This window comes from Saccopteryx bilineata, chromosome 1, assembly GCF_036850765.1.
Source record: "Saccopteryx bilineata isolate mSacBil1 chromosome 1, mSacBil1_pri_phased_curated, whole genome shotgun sequence".
Taxonomy (NCBI): Eukaryota; Metazoa; Chordata; class Mammalia; order Chiroptera; family Emballonuridae; genus Saccopteryx; species Saccopteryx bilineata.
In genome coordinates, this window is record NC_089490.1 from 317,437,465 (window position 1) to 317,463,685 (window position 26,221).

The 26,221-nt window shown below is 38.2% G+C and overlaps 1 long non-coding RNA gene across 2 annotated transcripts in view; it reads right to left on the reverse strand.

Moving 5' to 3' along the window:
• Positions 1–26,221, reverse strand: part of LOC136316005 (uncharacterized) — a 159,761-nt gene that overhangs the window by 47,645 nt on the left and 85,895 nt on the right. Inside the window, exon 3 of one of the 2 annotated variants that reach the window (XR_010727634.1) lies at positions 4,523–4,623. The exons of the other annotated variant lie outside the window; for it this stretch is intronic. This is a non-coding gene — a long non-coding RNA (uncharacterized lncRNA). The remainder of the gene's footprint in view (positions 1–4,522; positions 4,624–26,221) is intronic. 2 annotated transcript variants of the gene reach the window in all.

Below are 26,221 nucleotides of genomic sequence, written 5' to 3' on the forward strand. Positions count from 1 at the left end.
TGATCAACGTCACCATGTTCAAATTAATTGTCTAAATAAAATTAAAATTAAATTTAAAAATAAATTAACTATAAAAAATTACATTACAAACACTAAAGTTCAACAGAAAACATGAGGCAAATTTTTAAAAACATTTTTCCTTTCTTCATAAGTCACAAACCCCAAAATTATAATGGAAAAACTAAAGCCTTGGTCAGATGGTTCAGTGGGTAGAGTGTTGGCCCAGCATGCGGATGACAGGGGTTTGATCTCCGGTCAGGCACACATGAGAAGCAACAATCTGCTTCTCTTCTCCCTCTCCCCATCCTCCCTCTCTTCCCCTCTCACAACCAGTCACTCAGTTGGTTTGAGTGTTGGCCCCAGGTGCCGAGGATAGCTCAGTTGGTTTGAGCATCAGGCCCAGATGGGGTTGCCAGGAGGATCCTGGTCAGGGTGCATGCAGGAATCTATCTCCCCTCTCTCACTTAAAAAAGAAAAACTGAAAACTTTGACCAAATGAAAATTTAAATTTCTCCATGGCAAAAAAAAAAAAACTATAAACAAAGAAAAACATTTGCATATGGAAAAGTATTGGTTCCTTCTTTAATATTGAAAGCTCTTTCAACATCAGTAAGAAAATGATCACCAACTCAGTAGACAAGAAATGGTCAGGATAAAAAGAGTTCATAGCCAGTGAAAGGAGGGCTTACATGTGAATCTACGCTCAGTCTCACTGATAATTAAATAAATAAGTAAAAAAGCATTAAAGTACTTTTCTTGTTTGCTTTCAAATATCCTAACATGTAGTGATTAGAGTACAGAATAAAAGACATCTCATGGCCTGCAAGTACAGATGCAAAATATCGCAAAATGGTTAATGGGTAATTAAATACACATATCTTTTGATCTAGTCAATACCACTTCCAGAAATTTATTCTAAGGATATACTTGCATACATAAACAAAGTTGAATATCCACAGACTATTACTGACACAGTGTTTTTAATTGTAAATTATTGGAAATAACTAAATATACATAGATAAAAAACTGATTAAATAACTTATTATACATTCATACAACTAAATACAATACAAGCATTAAAAATAATGTAAGATATTTTATTGATTATTTTTTAGAGCGAGAGAAACAAGAGTCATCGATTTGTTGTTCCATTTATTTATGCATTCATTGGTTGATTTTGTATATGCCCTGACCAGTAACCTTGGCATGTCAGGATGACGTTCTAACCAACTGAGCAACCTGGTCAAGGCTAACATATTGTCGATGTAAAAAAGATCTAAAAAACTTTATCAAAATTTAAAACTTTTGCTCCATGCAAGATGTTATTAAGAAAACAAAAAAACAAACTACAGGAATGATGTCAGAGTAATGGTAGCATGAGAGATACCCTTCATCTCTTGCCTTGAAATTTCAACAAATTGAAAAGCTATATCTCAGCGAGAAACCCCAGCTGGGCTTGAGGCATGCCTGAAAAGATCCATGCATCAAATCAACTAAAGGTGGGGAAGGTAAAAAGAAGGGGGTGGAAGATAAGAAGTACTCGAGGTGAAGCTCTGGAGAGGGGGAGAAGCCTGGGCTGTCTGAGCTTTCGTCCGCAGGGGCTCCAGGGAAAGGAGAAACCCCAAGTTGTTGGGTCAACTTCTGCCAGAGAAGTGGAGAGATTGGGGGAGCATTTGGAAAGATACTAAACCAAAGCAGGGGCAGAGGGTCATTGCCAGTATTCCCACAGTCTGCTGATGGCCTGCAGTAGGGACATAGACACAGAAATACAAAGTGCAGCCCCTGCCTCTGCACCTTGTAGGGTATGGAGAGTGGCAGAGACATACCTCACCGCTAGTTCTACAGGGCCACTCTTTCTCATGAAGAACAGGGCTGCTCTGTGTCTGGTTCCCTAGTCTGCTGAGACACAGGGATGTGCACTGGGAGGCCTGAGATCACCACTGATAATGCCATAAAGCCCTCACAGCACTACCCACCCCATTATCAGACAGCAACATCTCAGCTGAAGGTCAGCCTGGGGAATTTACAGAGCTAAAGCTTGTAATCCAGAGCCACCTACTGGAAAAAAAGAAAAAAATTCTTGCAAGTACAATACCATTCTTTTTTTATCTGCTTGGGTTTTGGGGTTTTCTTCTCCTTTTTTTGTTTTTTATTTTTGTGGTTGTTTTTGTTTGTTTGTTTGTTTGTTTGTTTGTTTGTTTGTTAGGAGAGAGGAGGGGAGATAGTGAGGCAGATTCCCACATATGCCCTGACCAGGATCCACCCAGCAACCCCATCTTGGACCGATGCTTGCATATCAAGCTATTTTTAGCAGCTAAGGCTGATATTCTCCAGTGGAGCTATCCTCAATGCCTGGGCCATGCTCAAACAGATCAAACCACTGGCTGTGAAAGGGGAAAAGAGAGAGAAGGGGGAGAGGAAGATGGGGAGAAGTAGATGGTCACTTCTCCTGTGAAATTAAACCTGGGATGTCCATATGCTGGGCTGCTTTGTTTGTTTTTTATTATTGATTTTTGTTCTTTGTTTTTGTGTTTTTCTATTTTACTTTTTATTAATTTAAAAAAATTTTTTAGCTAGAGAGAGAAATAGAAAGGGAGTTGATATTTCATCAACTATGAGTTGGGTTTTGGGGTTTTCTTCTCCTTTTTTTGTTTTTTCTTTTTATGGTTGTTTTTTTTGTTTGTTTGTTTGTTAGGAGAGAGGAGGGGAGATAGTGAGGCAGATTCCCACATATGCCCTGACCAGGATCCACCCAGCAACCCCATCTTGGACTGATGCTTGCGTATCAAGCTATTTTTAGCAGCTCATAGTTGCATCACTTTAGTTGTTCATTGATGGCTTCTCATATATTTTTATTTGTTGTTGTTGTTGTTTTCTGTTTGATTTCTTAACAATACTACTCTCAAATGCCATCAAAACAGAAAATAAAACTAATATGATGACTACCCAAGAGAAAGACACAGTCCAGAAAGAAAATAAAAAATTTCCAGAAAGCAATCTCAATCACATAGAAATACTGGAGTTAAACAATAAAGAATTCAAAACTGAAGTTCTGAAATTTTTAAAGAAATGCAAGCAAACATTGATAGGAAATTTCATAAGCTCATAAAACAAAATAAGTACTTCACCAAGGTGGTGGACATTGTAGGTAGAGTGCAGAGCATTTACCTAGCAGCTGTGGCTGGTGCAATGCTGTGAGAATACTTCAGTTCCCAGAACCCTCCTGGGCACACCTAGGAAGGGAGCTTGCCCACTATACGAAAACGACTCAATGCCAACCAGGCAGCTCCCTGACCTTTTCAGCCACTGGCTTTGAAGAACACGCTGTAACACCCTATAGGCTGAACCTGTGTGTTTAAGTTAGCTTACTTCCTGAATAAAGGAGATCTGTATCACTGAACCTGGTCCCCGGAGTCAGATCTCTGAGTCTCCGTTTTCCTCATCCCCAGTGGGCCCTGTCCACAACTAGTGCCTTGAACAAGGACCCATCCAGCACTCAAAAGACAGGTGAGTGACCCTCTGCAATGGGAAACCTTCTCTCTCACTCTCGATCCTCACAGGCTTGAGCCCTGCACACCCTATTGCAGAGTAGATGAGTTAAAGTTTGTGAAAAGGATCTCTGTATTTACTGGGAGATTCTCTCTGGTTTCAATCCCTGGATTGAGGACGTGCCCCTCTGGGACCCGGATACTTGGGCCTGAGCTCTCTGACGCATTTGTTTGGCCTAAGTCCATGAAGGACAAACCTTCCCTCTTGGCCTCACTCCTGCCTTATTAACAATACACACTTGCTTGACCAGTGCTCCTCCTGAGGACCCTCCACTGGTCCCTAAGGTCCTACAGGCTATTCCTCTTTCAGAGGAACCCCTACCTCTGTATTCACCTCCCCCTATAGAGGAAGAAAAAGGTTGGGCCCCCAAGTTTGATGGACTTGCAGTTGAGCGTGCAGAAACAAAACTAGATATATTAGAAACCGCACCATCAGCTCCGCAACCCAAAGAAGCAAAGTTGCTACTTCCGCATTCTTTGCTGGGGCTCAATGCCCCACCCCAGCCTCTCAGACACCATTTTCTACCCCAGCTTTAACTGCAACATGTGTTCCCCCCTCATTTGTCTGTCTGTCTTGTACAGAAGCTTGCCTCATTTTTAATCCAGCTGATCTATTAGATAATAGGTATTATAGTTGTTTTAGTTCTACTAGGGTTTCATTGCATAATGTGTAGCATTCAGAAGCTATAACAGCAACAAGCAGTCATCAAGCAGGTTCAATTGGCCTTAATTAAAAGATAAGGGGGAGATATAGGTAGAGCACAGAGCATTTACCTAGCAGCTGTGGCTGACGCAATGCTGTGAAAATACTCCAGTCCCGGAACCTTCCTGGGCACACCTAGGAAGGGAGCTCACCCACTATATGGAAAAGACTCAGCGCCAACCAGGCAGCTCCCTGACCTTTTCAGCCATTGGCTTTGAAGAACATGCTATAACACCATATAGGCTAAACCTGTGTATATAAGCTAGCTTACTTCCTGAATAAAGTGGATCTGCATCACTGAACCTGGTCCCCAGCGTCAGGTCTCTGCTTCTCTGTCGTCCTCACCCCCGGTGGTCATTGTCCACAGGACACCTTAAAAAGAGAGATGAAGAACTCAATACATGAATTTAAAAATGAACTAGCAAGTTTAGTTAATAGAACAGTACAGACAGAGAAGATAATCAGTGATACTGAAGACAGGCAACTAGGAATTATAAAGAGGGAAGAAAAGAGAGACTCAAAAAAATTTTTTTAAATGAGAGAGCTCTATGAAAATTGTCTGATTCATTAGCAAGAGAAATATAAAAATAATGTGTATATCAGAAGAATAAAAGAAGGAGAAGGGAATGGAGAGCCTGTTCAAACAAATAATTGATGAGAATTTCCTGAGCCTATGGAAAGAGTTAGATCCTCAAATCCAATAAGCACATAGAACTCCGAGTTACCTCAACTCAAACAGACCTTCTCCAAGGCACATTTTAATAAGGTGGTTACGGGGGAAGGGGGGAGAAAGAGAGAGAAAGGGAGAGGGGGAGGGGCACAAAGAAAACTAGATAGAAGGTGACAGAGGACAATCTGACTTTGGGTGATGGGTATTCAACATAATTGAACGACAAGATAACCTGGAAAAAAAAAAGAAAACCAAATAAAAAGTGACGGAGGACAATCTGACTTTGGGTGATGGGTATACAACATAATCAAATGCCAAAATGATTGGAGATGTTTTCTCTGAATCTAAGTACTCTAATTGATCAATGTCACCCCATTAAAATTAATTGTCTAAATAAAATTTTTAAAAATAAAAAAATAATAATATTGTCAAAAAACAATGACAAAGAAAAAATTCTCAAGGCAGCAAGAAAAAAAAGAACATAACATATAAAGGAAAGCGCATCAGATCATCTTCAGACCTTTCAGGAGAAACTACAAGCCAGAAGAGAGTGGACCCAAACATTGAAAGTACTAAAAACAGTAATTACCATCCAATAATACTATATCTATCAAAGGTATCCTTCAAATATGAAGAGAAATAAAAACTTTCCCAGAAATGTAGAAGCTCAGGGAACTTATCACCAGAAATCCCCCACTGTAGGAAATAATCAAGGGGTTGAGATACAAAGAACAAAAACCACACAAAACTACAAGTTTACAATATACACAAGGATAATCTGTGACAACAAAATCATGAAAGGGAAATAGATAAAGATCTTCATTAGCAAAGAGGAGAAGAGGGCAGAAGCACTCATAAGACTCTTATATATAAAAATTTTTCTTAATAGCCTAATGGTAACCACCCATATAATATAATACTGCAACACATAGCTTAAAAGAAGAGGGACCAGAGGATAAAAGTATGAAATACCACCAAACAAAAACAACTTACAGAAACATAAATAAAAAGAACCAAAAGAGACACAGAGCTACCAGAAAAGATAAAATGGCTATAGGAAATCCTTAGGCATCAATAATTACCCTAAATGTAAATGGACTGAACTCACCAATAAAAAGCGCAGACTGGATCAAAAAGCAAAACCTAACTATATGCTGCCTTCAGGAGACACACCTAAGCCACAAGAACAAAAGTAGACTCAAAGCAAAAGGTTGGAAAATGATTCTCCAAGCAAATAAAGCCCAAAGAAAAGCAGGATATAGCCATACTTATATCTGACAATGCTGACTTCAAGATAACAAAGGTAACAAGAGTCAAAGATGAACATTTCATAATGGTAAAGGGGACACATATCAAGAAAACATAATACTTTTTTTTGTATTTTTTTGAAGTTGGAAACGGGGAGGCAGTCAGACAGACTCCCGCATGCGCCTGACCGGGATCCACCCAGCATGCCCACAAGGGGGTGATGCTCTGTCCATCTGGGGTGTTGCTACGTTGCAACCAGAGCCATTCTAGCACCTGAGGCAGAGGCCACAGAGACATCCTCAGTGCCCAGGCCAACTTTGCTCCAATGGAGCCTCGGCTGCAGGAGGGGAAGAGAGAGACAGAGAGGAAGGAGGGGGGAGGGGTGGAGAAGCAGATGGGCGCTTCCCCTGTGTGCCCTGGCTGGGAATCAAACCCAGGACTCCTGCACACCAGGCCAACGCTCTACCACTGAGCCAACCGGCCAGGGCCCATAATAATTCTTAATATACATGCACCGAATGGAAGAGCACCAAAAGATATAAGATATATACTAACAGAGCAAAAAAGAGAAGTGAACAAAAACACAGTCATAGTTGGAGATCTCAACACAGCTTTCAATAAATCATACAAACAAAAAAATCAATAAAAAAATATTATCCTTAAATAACACACTAGACCATTGGATATAATAGATATTTACAGAATATTTTATTCCAGAACATTAGATTAGAAATTCTTTTCTGTGTGCATAACACATTACCAAGGATAGACAATATGTTAAGCTTCAAAACTAACCTCAACAAATTCACCTGCAATAAGTAAATCTGAATAAACTAAAAACTATATGTTTGTATATTGTTTTATGTCATATTATCACATTTGGAGACTCATGTAACCACCACTAAAATCAATAGCACCCTGTGGGACCCTTTGATAGTTACTCTTGCTCTCTTCCTCTCATTCCTCCATCCCTAAACCCTGATAAGAAGTCATCTATTTTCCATCTTGGAGATTATAATGCTAAATGAAATAAGCCAGGCAGAGAAAGACAAATATCATATGATTGTAATGATATGTGGAACCTCATGGACACAATAAACAGGAACAAAATAGAAACAGAGGCAGAGTCACAGGGAACAGATGAACAGCTGTCAGAGGGAAGCAGGAAGAGGGAATGGGATCAAAGAAAGTAAATGGATTAGCCAAATTATATTTACATAACACAGAGATACAGATAACAGGTTAGCAAGTCCCAGAAGGACAGGAGTATGGAAGTATGGAGATAAAGGATAAAAGAAGTAAAATGGAAATGGAGAGAGAAATAGATGATTACTTTGTAAGTTAAACATGCATGATCACTAGGTTCTACATTTGAAATTAATATAATATTGTACATTAACTATAAATAAAAAAATAAAAATTATAGAAACAACAGCTGATGCCAACCAAAGAAGACCTAGAATTAACACAACTGAAAATTGGAGGCAGACAACACCAACCTTAGACAGCCAGCTCTACAAAAAACACCCAAAGTAGGAGGGTATACACAGACAAAATGGGAAGACAGAGAAGTGCAATCCAAATGAACCAACACAAGAAACCTCCAGAAAATGAACTGAGTGAGATGGAAATAAGCAAACTACCAGATGCAGAGTTTAAAATAATGATTATTAGAATGCTGAAAGATCTTTGAACAAAAATGGATGGACACAAAGAGATAATAAGCATCAAAGATGACATTGAAAAAATAAAAAAGAAGCAGTCAGAAATGACAAATACAATATCAGAAATGAAAACTATACTAGAAGAAACTAAAAGAGGCTGGATGAAGTAGAGGATCGCATCAGAGATTTAGAAGACGAGATAAACAAAAACATGGAAGCAGAGCAGCAAAGAGAAAAGAGACTTGAAAGGTCTGAGGAAACTCTAAGAGAGCTCTGTGACAACCTAAAAAGAAACAACATTCACATCATAGAGGTTCCTGAAGAAGAAGAGAACAAGGGGTAGAGACCTTGTTCAATAAAATCATAGCTGAAAACTTCCCTAAATTAATGCAGGAAAAAGTCACACAAGTTCAAGAAGCACAGAGAACTCCATTAAAGCTAAACCCAAAGAAATCTACACCAGGGCACATCATAATTAAAATACCAAAGCTAAGAGATAAAGAGAAAATATTAAAAGCTGCTAGAGAAAAAAAGGCTATCACCTACAAAGGAGCCCACATAAGGATAACATCTGACTTCTCAACAGAAACACTTGAGGCCAGAAGGAAATGGCAATAAATATTAAAAGTATTGCAGAACAAGAGCGTACAACAAAGACTTCTTTAACATCAAGGCTATTGTTTAAAATTGAAGGAGAAATAAAAAGCTTCCCAGACCAAAAAAAAACCCTCAAAGAATTCATTACAACCAAACCAATGCTACAAGAATTGTTAAGAAGTCTGTTGTAAACAGAATAAAAAGGGGAAAAATATAGCAAAAGAGGAATATAGTTTTAAAGAATAAAATAGCAATAAACAACTACATATCAATAATAACCTTAAATGCAAATGAATTAAATGATCCAATCAAAAGACATAGGGTAGCTGTGTGGATAAGAAAACAGAACCCATACATATGCTGTCTACAACAGACACGCCTCAAAACAAAAGATACACATAGAGTATAAGTAAAAGGGATGGAAAAAATATTTCATGCAAATACAAATAAAAAAAAGCTGGGATAGCAATACTTATATCAGACAAAATGGACTTTAAAACAAATGTTATAGTAAGAGATTAAAAAAAGGTCACTACATAATGATAAAGGGAGCAATCCAACAGGAAGATATAACCATTATAAATATCTATGCACTTAACATAGGAGCACCTAAATATATAAAGCAGACTTTGATGCATATAAAGAGCAAGATCAACAACAATATTATAATAGTAGGGAATTTCAATACCCCACTAACATCACTAGATAGATCCTCAAGAATAAAATTAACAAAGAAACAGCAGACTTAAAGAACACACTACATCACCTGGATTTGATAGATATCTTCAGAACCTTTCACCCTAAAGCAGCAGAACATACATTCTTTTCAAGTACACATGGTACATTCTCTAGGATAAACCACATGTTAGGCACAAAAGTGGTCTCAACAAATTTAAGAAGATTCAAATCATATCAAGCATTATCTCTGATCACAATGGCATGAAACTTGAAATGAACAACAACAGAAAAATTGAAAAATACTCAAACACATGGGAACTAAATAGCATGTTATTAAATAACGAATGGGTTAACAATGAGATCAAAGAAGAAATTAAAAATTCCTAGAAATGAATGATAATGAGCATACAACAGCTCAAAATTTATGGGACACAGCAAAAGCAGTACTGAGAGGGAAGTTCATAGCCCTACAGGCATACCTTAAGAAGCTAGAAAAATCTCAAATAAACAACTTAACCCTGCATTTAAAAGAACTAGAAAAGGACAGCAAGTAAAGCCCAGAGGTAGTAGAAGGATGGAAATAATAAAGATCAGAGCAGAAATAAATGACATAGAGGTTAAAGAAACAATACAGAGGATCAATGAAACCAAAAGCTGGTTCTTTAAAAGGGTAAACAAGATTGCTGAACTTTCAATCAGACTCATCAAAAAAAAAAAGAGAGGAAAGAGGACTTAAATAAATAAAAGTAGAAATGAGAGTGGAGAAATAACAACTGACACAACAGAAATACAAAGGATTGTAAGAAAAAACTATGAAGAACTGTATGCCAAAAAATTGACAACCTAGGTGAAATGGACAAATTTCTTGAAACCTATAATCTTTCAAAAATCAATCTAGAAGAATTAGAAAAATCTAAACAGATCAATTAAAACAAATGAGATAGAGTTATCAAAAAACTCCCAACAAACAAAAGACCTGGGCCAGATGGCTTCACAGGTGAATTCTACCAAAGATTCAAAGAAGAACTAACTCCTATCCTTCTCAAGCTATTTCAAAAAATTCAAGAGGAAGGAATAATTCCAAGCTCCTTTTATGAGGCAAGCATAATTCTGATTCCAAAACCAGGCAAAGATTACACAAAGAAAAAAAAAATTATAGGCCAATATCCCTGATGAATTTAGATGCTAAAATCCTCAACAAAATATTAGCAAACCAGAGAGATGACGTCAGAGTAATGGCGGGGTAGGAAGCGATACCGATAAATCTCCCCCAAAACTCAACAAGATCTTCAACCAGAAACAGAAAAACCTATACTTGGAGCCTCCAGATGCTTCGCAATACACCCGAAGGTATGGTCGAGTGAAAATTTGGCTAAATATATAACCCAACCCCAAAGGAAAAAGGGAGTAAGAAATGCTCCGCATTCCTCACTAACCTAAACAGGGCGGCTTTCTCTGGTAACTGTGAATATAGAAACTGAGGTGGGCAAAGGGGGTGAATAGATCCAGGCCTCGGTACAAATGGCCGAACCAGGCTGTGGCACGGATATCCAAGCCGAGGAAAAACTGATCCTGTGGCAACCCGGGCAATACAAGCTAACACTCGCGCCAAACCCAAACAAAGAAAGACAAGCGGGGCAGCCATTTTACCCGATCTCCTGGTCAGCGCACGCGCAGTTAGTGGGAGAGAGATTTCTTCCTAAGCCCCGGGAGTGGGTGCCCGTGTTACCCCACAGAGAGGCAGAGTCAGAGGCCTTTCTGTGGGCTGAAAGCAGAATCTCTGGGCAGCCCCAGTGCCCTGGGAAAGCCGCGCACGGGAGGGAGTGAGAACTAATCCCAACGGTGGAAATTTTCCGTGCTGGTGGGGGTTTCACTCAGAGGGAAACGCGGCCAGCCTCATATCCTGGTCTGCGCGCACAGATAGTGAGCGAGAAATTCCTCCGAGTGCCTCGGCAGTGCGCACCCGTGTTATCGCACAGAGGGGCAGAGTCAGGGGCCTTTGTGTGGGCCAAAGCAAAATCTCGGGCCACCCCAGCGCCTTGCAAAAGCCACGCACAGGGACAGAGCGAGAGCCAATTCCAACGCTGCAACTGTTCCATGCGGTTGGGGGTTTCACTCAGAGCGTGAGACTGCTGGCCGGATATCCTGGTCTGCGCATGGATAGTGAGTGAGAGATTCCTCTAAGCGCCCAGGAAGTGGGCGCCCACCTGTGTTACCAGACAGAGTGGCAGAGCCAGAGGTCTTTGAGTGGGCAGAAAGCCCGCCTGATTATGCTAGCAGCTCTGACTGACTGAGCCTTACCCAGAGCCCTGTGCTGAGTGGAAATAGAGTGGGGAGTTGCCAGCTCTTTGAGCCTCTTACTATCCAGGCAGAGGCAGCAGCAACCCCATAGCTGGATTATCAGGCTATTAATTGAGAAAGGAAAGACTAGGAGAAAGGCTCCAGGAACACGGACTCTCTAACTGTCAGAGCCTATAAATGCTAATGAGCCTCGACTGCCAACGAGACTAAAGCACAATACATGACATTGCCATAGAGACTTATCAACTGCAAACCTCTACCTGAGCGTGCCAAAGGGGCAGAACCCGGGGTACAGAGTCACCAACCAGGAAGAGGGAGAGAAAAGAAAAAGCAAGAAGATAACCTCTCAAAATCAAGAATAATCTGCAGACTTTATAACCTATCCCATTTTATTATATTTGTTCACTTGTTTCTCTTATCTTCATTCTTGATATTTTTTTTCCTCCTCCAATTTGGCCAATTAACTCTCTGCCGGTCTTACTCTCTCCTCTCCTTGAACTACACTACCCATAAATGTTACATCTCCCATTATCTTTTCTCTCCTCTTCCTTTCTCTCTATGAGGGTTGCACTCCAAAACCCTTAACTATCTCTCTCTCTCTCTCTCTCTCTCTCTCTCTCCTCTTTTCTCTTTTTTTCTTTTAGTGGTTCCCTCTTTTTTTCTCTCTCTCTCTTTCTTTTCTCCCTCTATATTAGTTTCTTCCTTTCTCCTTTACATCTCCTCTCATTCAAACCTCAATAACAAGCAAATTATCTTATCTGGGACTCAAACTTATGTTTGTGGCATTTTGGGGGGTTTTTACTTCACCTTTTTAACTCACTAGCAGTGCTCCCATCTCTGGCTCTCCATTTTATCTAGTTCTTGTTCCACTAAATACAATAGTAATTTTTTAATTTGTCCCCCCATTATTCTGTTTTCCTCTTATTCCTCTCATCATAACTCTTAGACAACCAACACCTAAAAGCAAATCATTTCTTCTTGACCCAAATTTTTTCTTATTTGCTTTTTGTAGGTCCATACCCCCTTCTTTTTTCTTTTTTTTTCTTTTTTTTTTTGCCCCTTTATTACTTTTTGCCAATTCAGGCCCTTCATTACAGGCATTGTTTGTTATAATTCACAGTTCACCACAAGATTTTCTCAAGAAAAAGGGGAGAGGAGAGGAGAAGAAAAAAAAGGGGGGGGAATAATTTCCTTTTTAAAATTTTTATTTTATTTTATTTTTCTTTATTTCATTATTAATTTTTTTTAAAAAAACAACTCTTTTCGATTTATTATTTTTTTAACTTTTTATTCTTTATTAAATCTCATTAATACTATCAACAAAACCACCCTCAGATGCCATTAAAAAAGAGAAAATCGAATATCATGGATACAAAAAAAAGAGAGGTAACACAGCTAGATGAGGAAAAATCTATGAAGAAAAAATTTAATATACTGGAAACCATGCAGCTAAATGACAGAGAATTCAAGATAGAAATCCTAAAAATCCTCCGAGATATACAAGAAAACACAGAAAGGCAATTTAGGGAGCTCAGAAAACAACTCAATGAACACAAAGAATATATGTCCAAGAAAATTGAAACTATAAAAACAAATCAAACAGAGATGAAAAACTCAATTCACGAGCTGAAAAACGAAGTAACAAGCTTAGCTAATAGAACAGGTCAGATAGAAGAGAGAATTAGTGAAATAGAAGACAAGCAACTTGAGGCACAACAGAGAGAAGAAGAAAGAGACTCAAAAATTTAAAAAAATGAGATAGCCCTACAAGAATTATCTGACTCCATCAAAAAGAATAACATAAGAATAATAGGTATATCAGAGGGAGAAGAGAGAGAAAATGGAATGGAGAACATACTCAAACAAATAATAGATGAGAACTTCCCAAGCCTCTGGAAAGAACTAAAGCCTCAAGTTCAAAAAGCTCCGAGTTTTCTTAACCCCAACAAACCTACTCCAAGGCACATCATAATGAAATTGACACAAACCAACAGCAAAGAAAAAATTCTCAAGGCAGCCAGGGAAAAGAAGAATACAACATATAAAGGAAGACCCATTAGATTATCATCAGATTTCTCAGCAGAAACTCTACAAGCTAGAAGAGAGTGGACCCCAATATTTAAAGTCCTGAAAGAGAGGAACTTTCAGCCATGAATACTATACCCATCAAAGCTATCCTTCAAATATAAAGGAGAAATAAAAACATTCACAGATACAGAAAAGATGAGGGAATTTATCATCAGAAAACCCCCACTCCAGGAAATACTAAAGGGGGTTCTCCAATCAGATACAAAGAACAAAAAAACAACAACAAAGCCAAAAGTAAAAGCTCCAAGAAGAACACAATAAAACCAAATTTAAACTGTGACAACAACAAAAAGAAAGAGGGGGAGAAGATGGAGATTAACAGTAGCAAAGGACGATGGAGTGCAAAAGTACTCACAAAATAGTTCGCTACAATGAACAGGGTAGGGACCCTTTTCATTACTCAAAGGTAACGACCATTGAAAAAACCACCACAGAAGCACATGAGATAAAAGAGATAGCAACAGAGGAAAGATGTATGGAATACAACCAAATAAAAACAAAAGATAGAAAAACGAAAGAGAAGGATCAAACAAGACACAAAACTAACAGAAAGCAATATATAAAATGGCAATAGGGAACTCACAAGTGTCAATAATTACACTAAATGTAAATGGATTAAACTCACCTGTAAAAAGGCATAGAGTAGCAGAATGGATTAAAAAAGAAAATCCAACTGTATGCTGCCTACAGGAAACTCATTTAAGTAACAAGGATAAAAACAAATTCAAAGTGAAAGGCTGGAAAACAATACTCCAAGCAAATAACATCCAAAAAAAAGCAGGTGTAGCAATACTTTATCTGATAATGCTGACTACAAGACAGGAAAAGTACTCAGAGACAAAAATGGCCATTTCATAATGGCTAAGGGGACACTGAATCAAGAAGACATAACAATTCTTAATATATATGCACCAAACCAAGGAGCACCAAAATATATAAGACAGCTACTTATTGATCTTAAAACAAAAACTGACAAAAATACAATCATACTTGGAGACCTCAATACACCACTGACGGCTCTAGATCGGTCATCCAAACAGAGAATCAACAAAGACATAGTGGCCTTAAACAAAACACTAGAGCACCTGGATATGATAGACATCTACAGGACATTTCATCCCAAAGTGACTGAGTATACATTTTTCTCCAGTGTACATGGAACATTCTCAAGAATTGACCATATGTTAGGCCACAAAAACAACATCAGCAAATTCAGAAAAATTGAAGTTGTACCAAGCATATTTTCTGATCATAAAGCCTTGAAACTAGAATTCAACTGCAAAAAAGAGGAAAAGAATCCCACAAAAATGTGGAAACTAAACAACATACTTTTAAAAAATGAATGGGTCAAAGAAGAAATAAGTGCAGAGATAAAAAGATATATACAGACTAATGAAAATGACAATACGACATATCAGAATCTATGGGATGCAGCAAAAGCAGTGATAAGAGGGAAGTTCATATCACTTCAGGCATATATGAACAAACAAGAGAGAGCCCAAGTGAACCACTTAACTTCCCACCTTAAGGAACTAGAAAAAGAAGAACAAAGACAACCCAAAACCGGCCAAAGAAAGGAGATAATAAAAATCAGAGCAGAAATAAATGAATTAGAGAACAGAAAAACTATAGAAAAAATTAATAGAACAAGGAGCTGGTTCTTTGAAAAGATCAACAAAATTGACAAACCCTTGGCAAGACTTACCAAGGAAAAAAGAGAAAGAACTCATATAAACAAAATCCAAAATGAAAGAGGAGAAATCACCACCAACACCGTAGATATACAAAGAATTATTGTAGAATACTATGAAAAACTTTATGCCACTAAATTCAACAACCTAGAAGAAATGGATAAATTCCTAGAACAATATAACCTTCCTAGACTGAGTCAAGAAGAAGCAGAAAGCCTAAACAGACCTATCAGTAGAGAAGAAATAGAAAAAACCATTAAAAACCTCCCCCAAAATAAAAGTCCAGGCCCTGACGGCTATACCAGCAAATTTTATCAAACATTCAAAGAAGACTTGGTTCCTATTCTACTCAAAGTCTTCCAAAAAATTGAAGAAGAAGCAATACTTCTGAACACATTTTATGAGGCCAACATAACCCTCATACCAAAACTAGGAAAGGATGGCACAAAAAAAAGAAAACTACAGACCAATATCTCTAATGAATACAGATGCTAAAATACTAAACAAAATACTAGCAAATCAAATACAACATATTAAAAAAATAATACATCATGATCAAGTGGGATTCATCCCAGAATCTCAAGGATGGTTCAACATACGTAAAACGGTTAACGTAATACACCATATCAACAAAACAAAGAACAAAAACCACATGATCTTATCAATAGACTCAGAAAAGGCTTTTGATAAAATACAACACAATTTTATGTTTAAGACTCTCAACAAAATGGGTATAGAAGGAAAATATCTCAACATGATAAAGGCCATATATGATAAACCATCAGCTAACATCATATTAAATGGCACTAAACTGAAGGCTTTCCCCCTTAAATCAGGAACAAGACAGGGTTGTCCACTCTCTCCACTCTTATTTAATGTGGTACTAGAGGTTCTAGCCAGAGCAATCAGACAAGACAAAGAAGTAAAAGGCATCCATACAGAGCTCCAGGGAAAAGCAACCTGGTCTCAACTCTCCAGGCAGAGCAGAACAGAAGCTCCATATCCACGCATGCTGCAAATGGCTTTTTCCAGTCTACCTGAATCATTACCAGCTAGAAGCAGCGGTCATTGGGACTTGGACATGAGCTGCAAAGTATAGAATGGTGACAACAATTCCAGTGCCATACGGACTTTTCCTGTGGGGAACTTTCCTGGACTCCTGCTCCCTGTGACAGCTCCTAACAGACTGAATTGTGGTTGGGTTGCATTTTTCAGGGATTTGGCATGGTGAGGGGGCCAACTTGGACTTGGGGAACATGTTAAGGACACTACTCATTTATGGATTCTTGCTGTATTGGCCAAGAGTTTGCTTAAAGGCTTTTAATCACTGTAAAAAAAATAGAGGACTAGATGAAGAAGATGGGGCACATATACACCATGGTATATTATTCAGCTAGGAGAAATGGTGACATTGGATCACTTATAGCGGAATGGTGGAGTCTTGGTAGCATTGTGCGGAGTGAAATAAGTGAATCAGAAAAAAACAGGAACTGCAGGATTCCATATATTAGTGGGACATAAAAGCAAGACTGAGAGGCATGAACAGGAGTGTGGTGGCTATGGGGGGTGGGGGGAGGGAAGGAGGGAGAGGGGGAGGGGAGGGGGAGGGGTAGAGAGAGAACTGGATGGAGGGTGGCAGAGGACGATCTCTCTTTGGGTGATGGGTATGCAACATAACTAAATGACAAGATAACCTGGAAATGTTTTCTTTGAATGTATGTACCCTGATTTATTGATGTCACCCCATTAAAATAAAAATTTATTTATATATAAAAAATAAAAATAAAAAAAAATAAATCTTATAAAAAAAAAAAAGGCATCCATATCGGAAAAGAAGAAGTAAAGGTATCACTTTTTGCAGATGATATGATCCTATACATCGAAAACCCCAAAGAATCCACAAAAAGACTACTAGAAACAATAAGCCAATACAGTAAGGTCGCAGGATACAAAATTAACATACAGAAGTCAATAGCCTTTCTATATGCCAACAATGAAACAATTGAGAACGAACTCAAAAGAATAATCCCCTTCACGATTGCAACAAAAAAAATAAAATACTTAGGAATAAACATAAGAAAGAATGTAAAGGACTTATATAATGAAAACTATAAACCATTGTTAAGGGAAATCGAAAAAGATATAATGAGATGGAAGAATATACCTTGTTCTTGGCTAGGAAGAATAAATATAATCAAGATGGCTATATTACCCAAAGCAATATACAAATTTAATGCAATTCCCATCAAACTTCCAATGACATTTTTTAAAGAAATAGAGCAAAAAATCATCAGAATAATATGGAACTATAAAAAACCTCAAATAGCCAAAGCAATCCTAAAGAAAAAGAATGAAGCTGGGGGCATTACAATACCTGACTTCAAACTCTATTATAGGGCCACGACAATCAAAACAGCATGGTATTGGCAGAAAAATAGACACTCAGACCAATGGAACAGAATAGAAAGTCCAGAAATAAAACCACATATATATAGTCAAATAATTTTTGATAAAGGGGCCAACAACGCACAATGGAGAAAAGAAAGCCTCTTCAATAAATGGTGCTGGGAAAACTGGAAAGCCACATGCAAAAGAATGAAACTGGACTACAGTCTCTCCCCCTGTACAAAAGTTAACTCAAAATGGATCAAAGATCTAAACATAAAACCTGAAACAATTAAGTACATAGAAGAAGACATAGGTACTCAACTCATGGACCTGGGTTTTAAAGAGCATTTTATGAATTTGACTCCACAGGCAAGAGAAGTGAAGGCAAAAATTAATGAATGGGACTACATCAGACTAAGAAGTTTTTGCTCAGCAAGAGAAACTGATAACAAAATAAACAGAAAGCCAACTAAATGGGAAATGATATTTTCAAACAACAACTCAGATAAGGGCCTAATATCCAAAATATACAAAGAACTCATTAAACTCAACAACAAACAAACAAACAATCCAATAAAAAATGGGAAGAGGATATGAACAGACACTTCTCCCAGGAAGAAATACAAATGGCCAACAGATATATGAAAAGATGCTCATCTTCTTTAGCTATTAGAGAAATGCAAATCAAAACTGCAATGAGATACCACCTCACACCTGTTCGATTAGCTATTATTAACAAGACAGGTAATAGCAAATGTTGGAGAGGCTGTGGAGAAAAAGGAACCCTCATACACTGTTGGTGGGTATGTAAAGTAGCACAACCATTATGGAAGAAAGTATGGTGGTTCCTCAAAAAACTGAAAATAGAACTACCTTATGACCCAGCAATCCCTCTACTGGGTATATACCCCCAAAACTCAGAAACATTGATACGTAAAGACACATGCAGCCCCATGTTCATTGCAGCATTGTTCACAGTGGCCAGGACATGGAAACAACCAAAAAGCCCATCAATAGATGACTGGATAAAGAAGATGTGGCACATATACACTATGGAATACTACTCAGCCATAAGAAATGATGACATCGAAACATTTACAGCAAAATGGTGGGATCTTGATAACACGATACAAAGCAAAATAAGTAAATCAGAAAAAACCAGGAACTGCATTATTCCATATGTAGGTGGGACATAAAAGTGAGACTAAGAGACATTGATAAGAGTGTGGTGGTTACGGGGGGGAGGGGGGAATAGGAGAGGGAAAGGTTGAGGGGGAGGGGCACAAAAACAAGATAGAAGGTGACAGAGGACAATCTGACTTTGGGTGATGGGTATGCAACATAATTGAACGACAAGATAACCTGGACTTGTTATCTTTGAATATATGTATCCTGATTTATTGATGTCACCCCATTAAAAAATAAAATTATTAAAAAAAAATATTAGCAAACCAGATCCAGCAATACATGAAAAAAATTATACAACATGATCAAATGGGATTTATTCTGGGAAGGCAAGGCTGCTATAATATTTGTAAATCAATCAATGTGATTCATCACATTAACAAAAAGAAGAAGAAAAACCACATGATAATTTTAATAGATGCAGAAAAAGCATTCAATAAAATCCAGCACACATTTATGATTAAAACTCTCAGCAAAGTGGGAATACAGGGAACATACCTCAACATAATAAAGTTCATTTATGACAGATCCACAGCCAACATCATAATCAATGGGCAAAAATTAAAAGCAATCTTATTAAGATCAGGAACAAGGCATGGGTGCCACCTTTCTCCACTCTTATTCAATAGAGTACTGGAATTTCTAGCCACAGCAATCAGACAAGAAGAAGAAATAAAAGGCATCTAAATTGGAAGGCAGCTATACTAACCACTATACCACCAACACTACTTAGGCATCTAAATTGGAAAAGAAGAAGTAAAACTATCATTATTTGCAGATGACATGATACTGTATATAGAAAACCCTAAAGTTTCAGTCAAAAAACTACTAAACCTGATAAATGAATTCAGCCAGGTGTCAGAATATAAAATTAATACACAGAAATCAGAGGCATTTTTATACACCAACAATGAACCCTCAGAAAGTGGAATTAAGGAAACAATCTCCTTCACTATTGCAACCAAAAGAATTAAGTACCAGGAGTAAATTTAACCAAGGAGATTAAAAACTTGTACCTGGAAAATTATAAAACATTGGTAAAAGAAATCAAGGAAATTACAAAAAAGTGGAAGCATATACCATGTTCATGGATAGGAAGAATAAACATCATTAAAATCTTTATATTACCCAAAGCAATCTATAAATTCAATGCAATACCAATTAAAATACCAATGACATACTTCAAAGATATAGAACACATATTTCAAAAATTTATATGGAACAAAAAAGAACTCGAATAGCCTAAGCAATCTTGAAAGAGAACAATAAAGTGGGAGGTATCATGCTTCCTGATATCAAGTTATACTACAAGGCCATTGTTCTCAAAACAGCTTGGTACTGGCACAATGGCACAAGAACAGGCATATAGATCAATGGAACAGGACAGAGAATCCAGAAATAAATCTACACCTTTATGGCCAATTGATATTTGACAAAGGAGGTAAGAGCATACAATGGAGCAAAGACAATCTCTTTAACAAATAGTTTTGAAAAAATTGGACAGCTACCTGCAAAAAAAAAAATGAAACTAGACCATCAATTTACACCATTCACTAAAATAAACTCAAAATGGATAAAAGACTTAAATGTAAGTTGTGAAACCATAAGCATCTTAGAAGAAAACATAGGAAGTAAGCTCATGGCCATCTCTCGCAGCAATATATTTGTAGATTTATCTTCACAGGCAAGTGAAATAAAAGACAGAATAAACATATTGGACTACATCAAACTAAAAAGGTTTTGTACAGCTAAAGACAATATGAACAGAATAAAATGACAAACCACAGAATGGGAGAACATATTTGACAATATGTTTGATAAGGGGTTAATAATCAAAATTTATAAAGAACTTGTAAAACTCAACACCAGGAAGACAAACAATCCAACCAAAAAAAATGGGCAAAGAAATGAATAGACTCTTCTCCAAACAGGACATACAGATGGCCAATAGATGATAAAATGTTCAACATCACTAATCATTAGAGAAATGCAAATTAAAACCACAATGAGATACCACCTCACACCGGTCAGAATGGTACTCATTAACAAAACACATAATAGGTGCTGTTGAGGATGTGGAGGAAGGGGAACCCTCCTGCACTGCTGGTGGGAATGCAAACTGGTGCAGCCACTGTGGAAAACAGTATGGAGATTCCTCAAAAAATTAAAAATGGAAGTGCCTTTTGACCCAGCTATCCCATGTTTAAGACTATATCCCAAGAACACCATATCACTGACTCAAAAAAAGAAATGCACCCTCACGTTTATGGTAGCATTGTTCATAATAGCAAAGATCTGGAAACAGTCCAAGTGTTGTCAGTGGATGTGTGGATTAAAAAGTAGTGGTACATATATACAGTGGAATACTATGAGGCCATGAAAAGGAAGGAAATCTTACCTTTTGTGACAACATGGATGGACCTGGAAACTATTATGTTAAGTGAAATAAGCCAGGCAGAGAAAGAAAAGTATCATATGACCTCACTCATTTGAGGAATCCAAGAAACAATGTGAACTGAGGAACGGAATTGAGATACAGGAAGGATCAAGGGACCAGAGGAAAAGAGGACAGAGGGAAAGGGGATGATAGGATGGGATAAACCTGAAGGGAAGGGGGGAGGGAGGTATTGAGAAAGGGGCAAGGGAGATGTTCAGGGGAATACAGTGGAGGGGAAGATGCATTCGGGGAGACACTAGAATCTATGTAAACAATAAATAAAAAAATAAAAATAAATAAATAATAAAAATTATATTTTTAAAAAAGAACCAGTTTTTTTTACTAAGTGCTCAGAGCAATGTAATTCCAGTTTGTCCTCAGAAAAACTGGGGACAAATGCAAACTGTGTTATTTAAAAGCTATAAGACAATGAAAAAATTCATTTAATCATTAGATATGTTTATATTTAAAATGAGAATAATAAAAATGACTGGTCTGCAAAGTTATTGTGAAGATTAAATGTAGAAATGTGCAATGTCAAGTAGATGTCAAACTAATGACATCTTATGTCAGAAGATAATTGAAATAGAAGTCATTTTGGACTGATTTTTTCACTTTGATTTTGTGAGACTGGAAAATCAGCAAATTTTCAGAGTAACTTCATAGCCAAGAATGGAAGGTTGAGCTTCCCCCTTCCCAGTGTACCAGGTATGTTTCTTCACTTTGCCACTAGATGACACTACCAGAACATTTGTGCTGCAAGGAATTAAAATCCCCAAATCTAGTACAAGGCTGATTGTTTTTCATGTTACAAATCAAGCCTAGAGCCACTCCATGTAACAGGGCTGCCTGTCAAAGAGAATTTGTTCACTCAAGAACTAAGAGATTCAAGGATCCTTCCTGAAATTCAAGGGTGGAAGGGATGATGGCCTGATAGAGCCATTTATGACTTCTTCCAAAAAGGCACTCACCCAACTAGCCTGAGTTCACTCTTGCTACAGAGCCTTTGCACTTGCTGTCCCATCTTCTTGGGTCCTCTTCCCCGGACCATACATAATCCACTCCTTTATGTATTTACTTCCTAGCTCCCTCTCTCCACAAAAAATGTAAGTCTCAGGAGAGCAGGGACTGTGCTTTTTTTTCCCCTAAAGTATCCCCAACTTCAAGAACTGTCTCTACTACATAATTCTAACCATTTACACAATAAATATTCATCAAATGAAAGTTAAATGAATACCCAAGTTTTCAAAAGTTGCTCATCCATTATCTGAAACAACACCCCTGTCTCCTTTTTATTTTCTCAAGAAAGAAAATTTACAGCCAAGTGAACGAGAGAGGCTATTTCCAACCAGCCTAGGGCTAAACACTACCAATGGCTCCCCACCTCTCACCTTTGGAAATCATATCCCATCTCCTATATTCCTTGAATCTCCCTTAACAACTGCAAGGCTAATAAACTGTGTGACTTGAGAAAAATAACTATCTTAACTTCTCTATGCCTGGCCCTTGAGATAATAAGAAAAAGTGAGGAATGACTCTTTTCTTATTAGTAACATGACTTTTAGTCACTGTTTTAGAGAGAAAGTTGTTGCCAAAACCCAAAGTCTTCTTTGTGTAGTCTTTTATCTACACCTCTGTGTCTTATAGGTGCTTCAAACTCAAATAACTCAAGTAAATTCATTATTTTCTTCCATAAACTGTTCTTGATAATAGTACCCCAGTTACAAGAGGTCGGGTCATTGCTCTCCTTGAACCTCATGTAATCATCACCCCCTAAAAATCCCACCTCAAGCATGGCTCTATATTCTTCTTCTCCATTCTTTTTTTTTTTAATTTTTTTTCTTTTTTGTATTTCTCTGAAGTTGGAAATGGGGAGGCAGTCAGACAGACTCCCGCATGCGCCCGACCGGGATCCACCCAGCATGCCCACCAGGGGGCGATGCTCCGCCCATCTTGGGGCATCGCTCTTCAGCAACCAGAGCCATTCCAGCACCTGAGGCAGAGGCCACAGAGCCATCCCCAGCACCCTGGCCATCTTTGTTCCAATGGAGCCTTGGCTGCGGGAGGGGAAGAGAGAGACAGAGAGGAAAGAGAGGGGAAGGGGTGGAGAAGCAGATGGGCGCTTCTCCTGTGTGCCCTGGCTAGGAATTGAACCCAAGACTCCTGCACACCAGGCCGACGCTCTACCACTGAGCCAACCGGCCAGGGCCTTCTCCATTCTTACTACCACTGCCCAGGGTCGGACCCTCATTTCCCTGGGCTGCTACTGTTGCAGGAAACAAAGCCAGCAACTCCCTTTGGAGGACAAAGAAGCTTAGACAAGTGTTGAGGGAAGGGGGTTTTATTTTAGCCTGTGGAGCAGCATGACCCAAAACAGGCAACAAAACATGGGCTCCCGAAGTCTGTTTTTCTGAGTCTTATATACCTTTACAGCCTTAGCTTTTATGTGACAAGTGCCTGATTTCTTTGACTTCTTTGTTTGCAGACCTATGTGACTTTGTGTCTCTGGGAGCGGAAGGGGTATGAGAGAAGGTTCTAACAGTTTGTCCTTGACAGCTCATATATCCTGTTTTTCTTGCTTGTGTTGCAAGTTATTTCAGGGAGCTGATAAAGGGGTTTGCACAGCTGGAGTTTGTTACTTTTTAAAAATCAGCCCTTTGAGTCCTTCTTCCCTCACTACATCGGGCTCCTTGATGAAATGCACAGCTATGGCCATGACCTTTTGTTCCAAACTACCCTTGTGTTACCAAATTTAAAGGGTCTACTGCTTGGGGTGCTTTGTTCAAAAATGAGATGTAGTTGTCAAAAGATAGTTTTATTTACTTACAGCAAATAAAGGAGATAGGGGATTCTATCCAAAGCTCTGTCTCCAGGAAGGGAGGTTTAGTCACTGTTTATACATACCATTAGATGAATTACATGTTGATTTCCTCTTTGCAGTTGGCTACTTTTACCAGGTTGAGTTTCTCTGAAGCTCATCTTATTTACAGTGTGTCTGCAATATACTATGCAATATCTTAATAGTAACTTTTTTTAATAGTAATTTTTTATAGGGACAGAGAGACTCAGAGAGAGGGATAGATAGGGACAGACAGACAGGAACGAAGAGAGATGAGAAGCATCAATCATCAGTTTTTGTTGCAATACCTCAGTTGTTCATTGATTGCTTTCTCATATGTGCCTTGACCGCAGGCCTTCGGCAGACCGAGTAACCCTTTGCTCGAGCTAGCGACCTTGGGTCCAAGCTGATGAGCATTTTTCTCAAGCCAGATGAGCCCACTCTCAAGCTGGCAACCTTGGGGTTTCAAACTGGGTCCTCCGCATCCCAGTTCGATGCTTCATCCACTGTGCCACCGCCGGGTCAGGCCTATGCTACATCTTAACATTTAGCAAGAAATAACATTTAGACTGTCCAGACCTTGAGATTCTTGTCCTATTTAACATATGGGCCCTTTAAGAATCAGCTTATTCTATCTCCTTTATGAAGCCTTCTCTCTTTCTGCCTCTCTAAGAATAACTGACCCTCTCCACCTTATGTCTCCACTGTATGTCATGTAGAATTCTCTCATAGCATTTATTCCTTCTTATTGCAATGAATGTTTAGCAAGTTGCTTCTCACTAGACTATAAGGTCTTTGAGGGTTCATCAACATCATATTTATTTTGGTGGGGTTTTTTTTTATGCTCCTAAAATGGATCTGGAACATTTGATCCCTGTTACCTATATTATCTCCATTACCTACAAATAAATTAAAAGCCTTTTGCCCCATCATTCAAAGTCACCAAGCATATCCTTTACCATATTTCCCTATGTATAAGATACTTCCATGTATAAGACACACCTTAATTTTAGGGCTTGAAATGTAAAAAAAAAAATGTATTACATAAAGTTAATGAACTCAAGTTTTGTTCATCATAAAATTCATACAAACTCCTCATCACTGTCAAAACTCCCATGCATTAGCTTGTCCTCATCTGTGTCTGATGACGAATCACTGTTTTCATATATTACCTCGTCCTCAGTTTCATCTATGATGAAAAGCAGGAAATGAAAGTCAAAAAATCTACAACCACTGTATAAGATGCACCCAGTTGTTAGACCCCAAATTTCCCCAAAAAAAGATATGTCTTATACATGGGAAAATACAACAATTACTTCCCTACCTATCACTCCCAAACAGGCTGGGTGCCCCTGTTAGCACATGTCAGGACTACCTAGTGCACCCAAGAAAGGCCTGAAAGGTAAACTTCAAGTGCATGATGATAGATCACATTTCAGATGTTCTAATATTAGTTAACAGGAAAGTTCCAGAGCCAGACTGACTGGGTTCAAGTCTCCTTCCACCACTTACTGGCTGGATGACTTGGGAAAAAACTACCTTAAGCTCTCTGTGCTTCAGTTTCCTCACTGGCAATGAGAGCACCTTTCCAATAATTTTTTTTTTGAGGATTAGGTTAACATATAAATCTCTGGAACATTCTTAAAACATAGTAAGCATTCAATTAATTCTAATTATTAAATGTTTGCTATATGTCAGCTGTGATGCTCAAATCTTGACATATTGCATTCAATCCTTACAACACTAGGAGGCAGTATTTCCCCACTTCAACTGGTAAGAGGGTTGAGGCCCATAGAGGGTAAGTACCTCTTACAAAATGACATGTTCAGGAAATATATACTAGCGGGAGGGTTTTAACCCAACACTGTCTCTTTCCTCTATGCTCTTTCCAAACTTCAATCCACAGCATACTACTAATGTGACTTTTGCCATATGTGTACCATTGTTTATTAAATATTCTTTAACTTAGCTCTTTTCCTTTAAATAAATACAGAATAGATATAAACGTTTCACTTTCACAAATGAGATTGATGTATTAGTCAAGTATCCTAATTTGCACAGAAATAAATATTTAATTCTTAAATGTTTGTCCATCTCTCACCTTGGTAAACTCAGCACCATGTATGGCATGCTGCTTAGCTTGTTTATTTATATGAACTCTACAGGAAAAAAGTAGTTGATCTG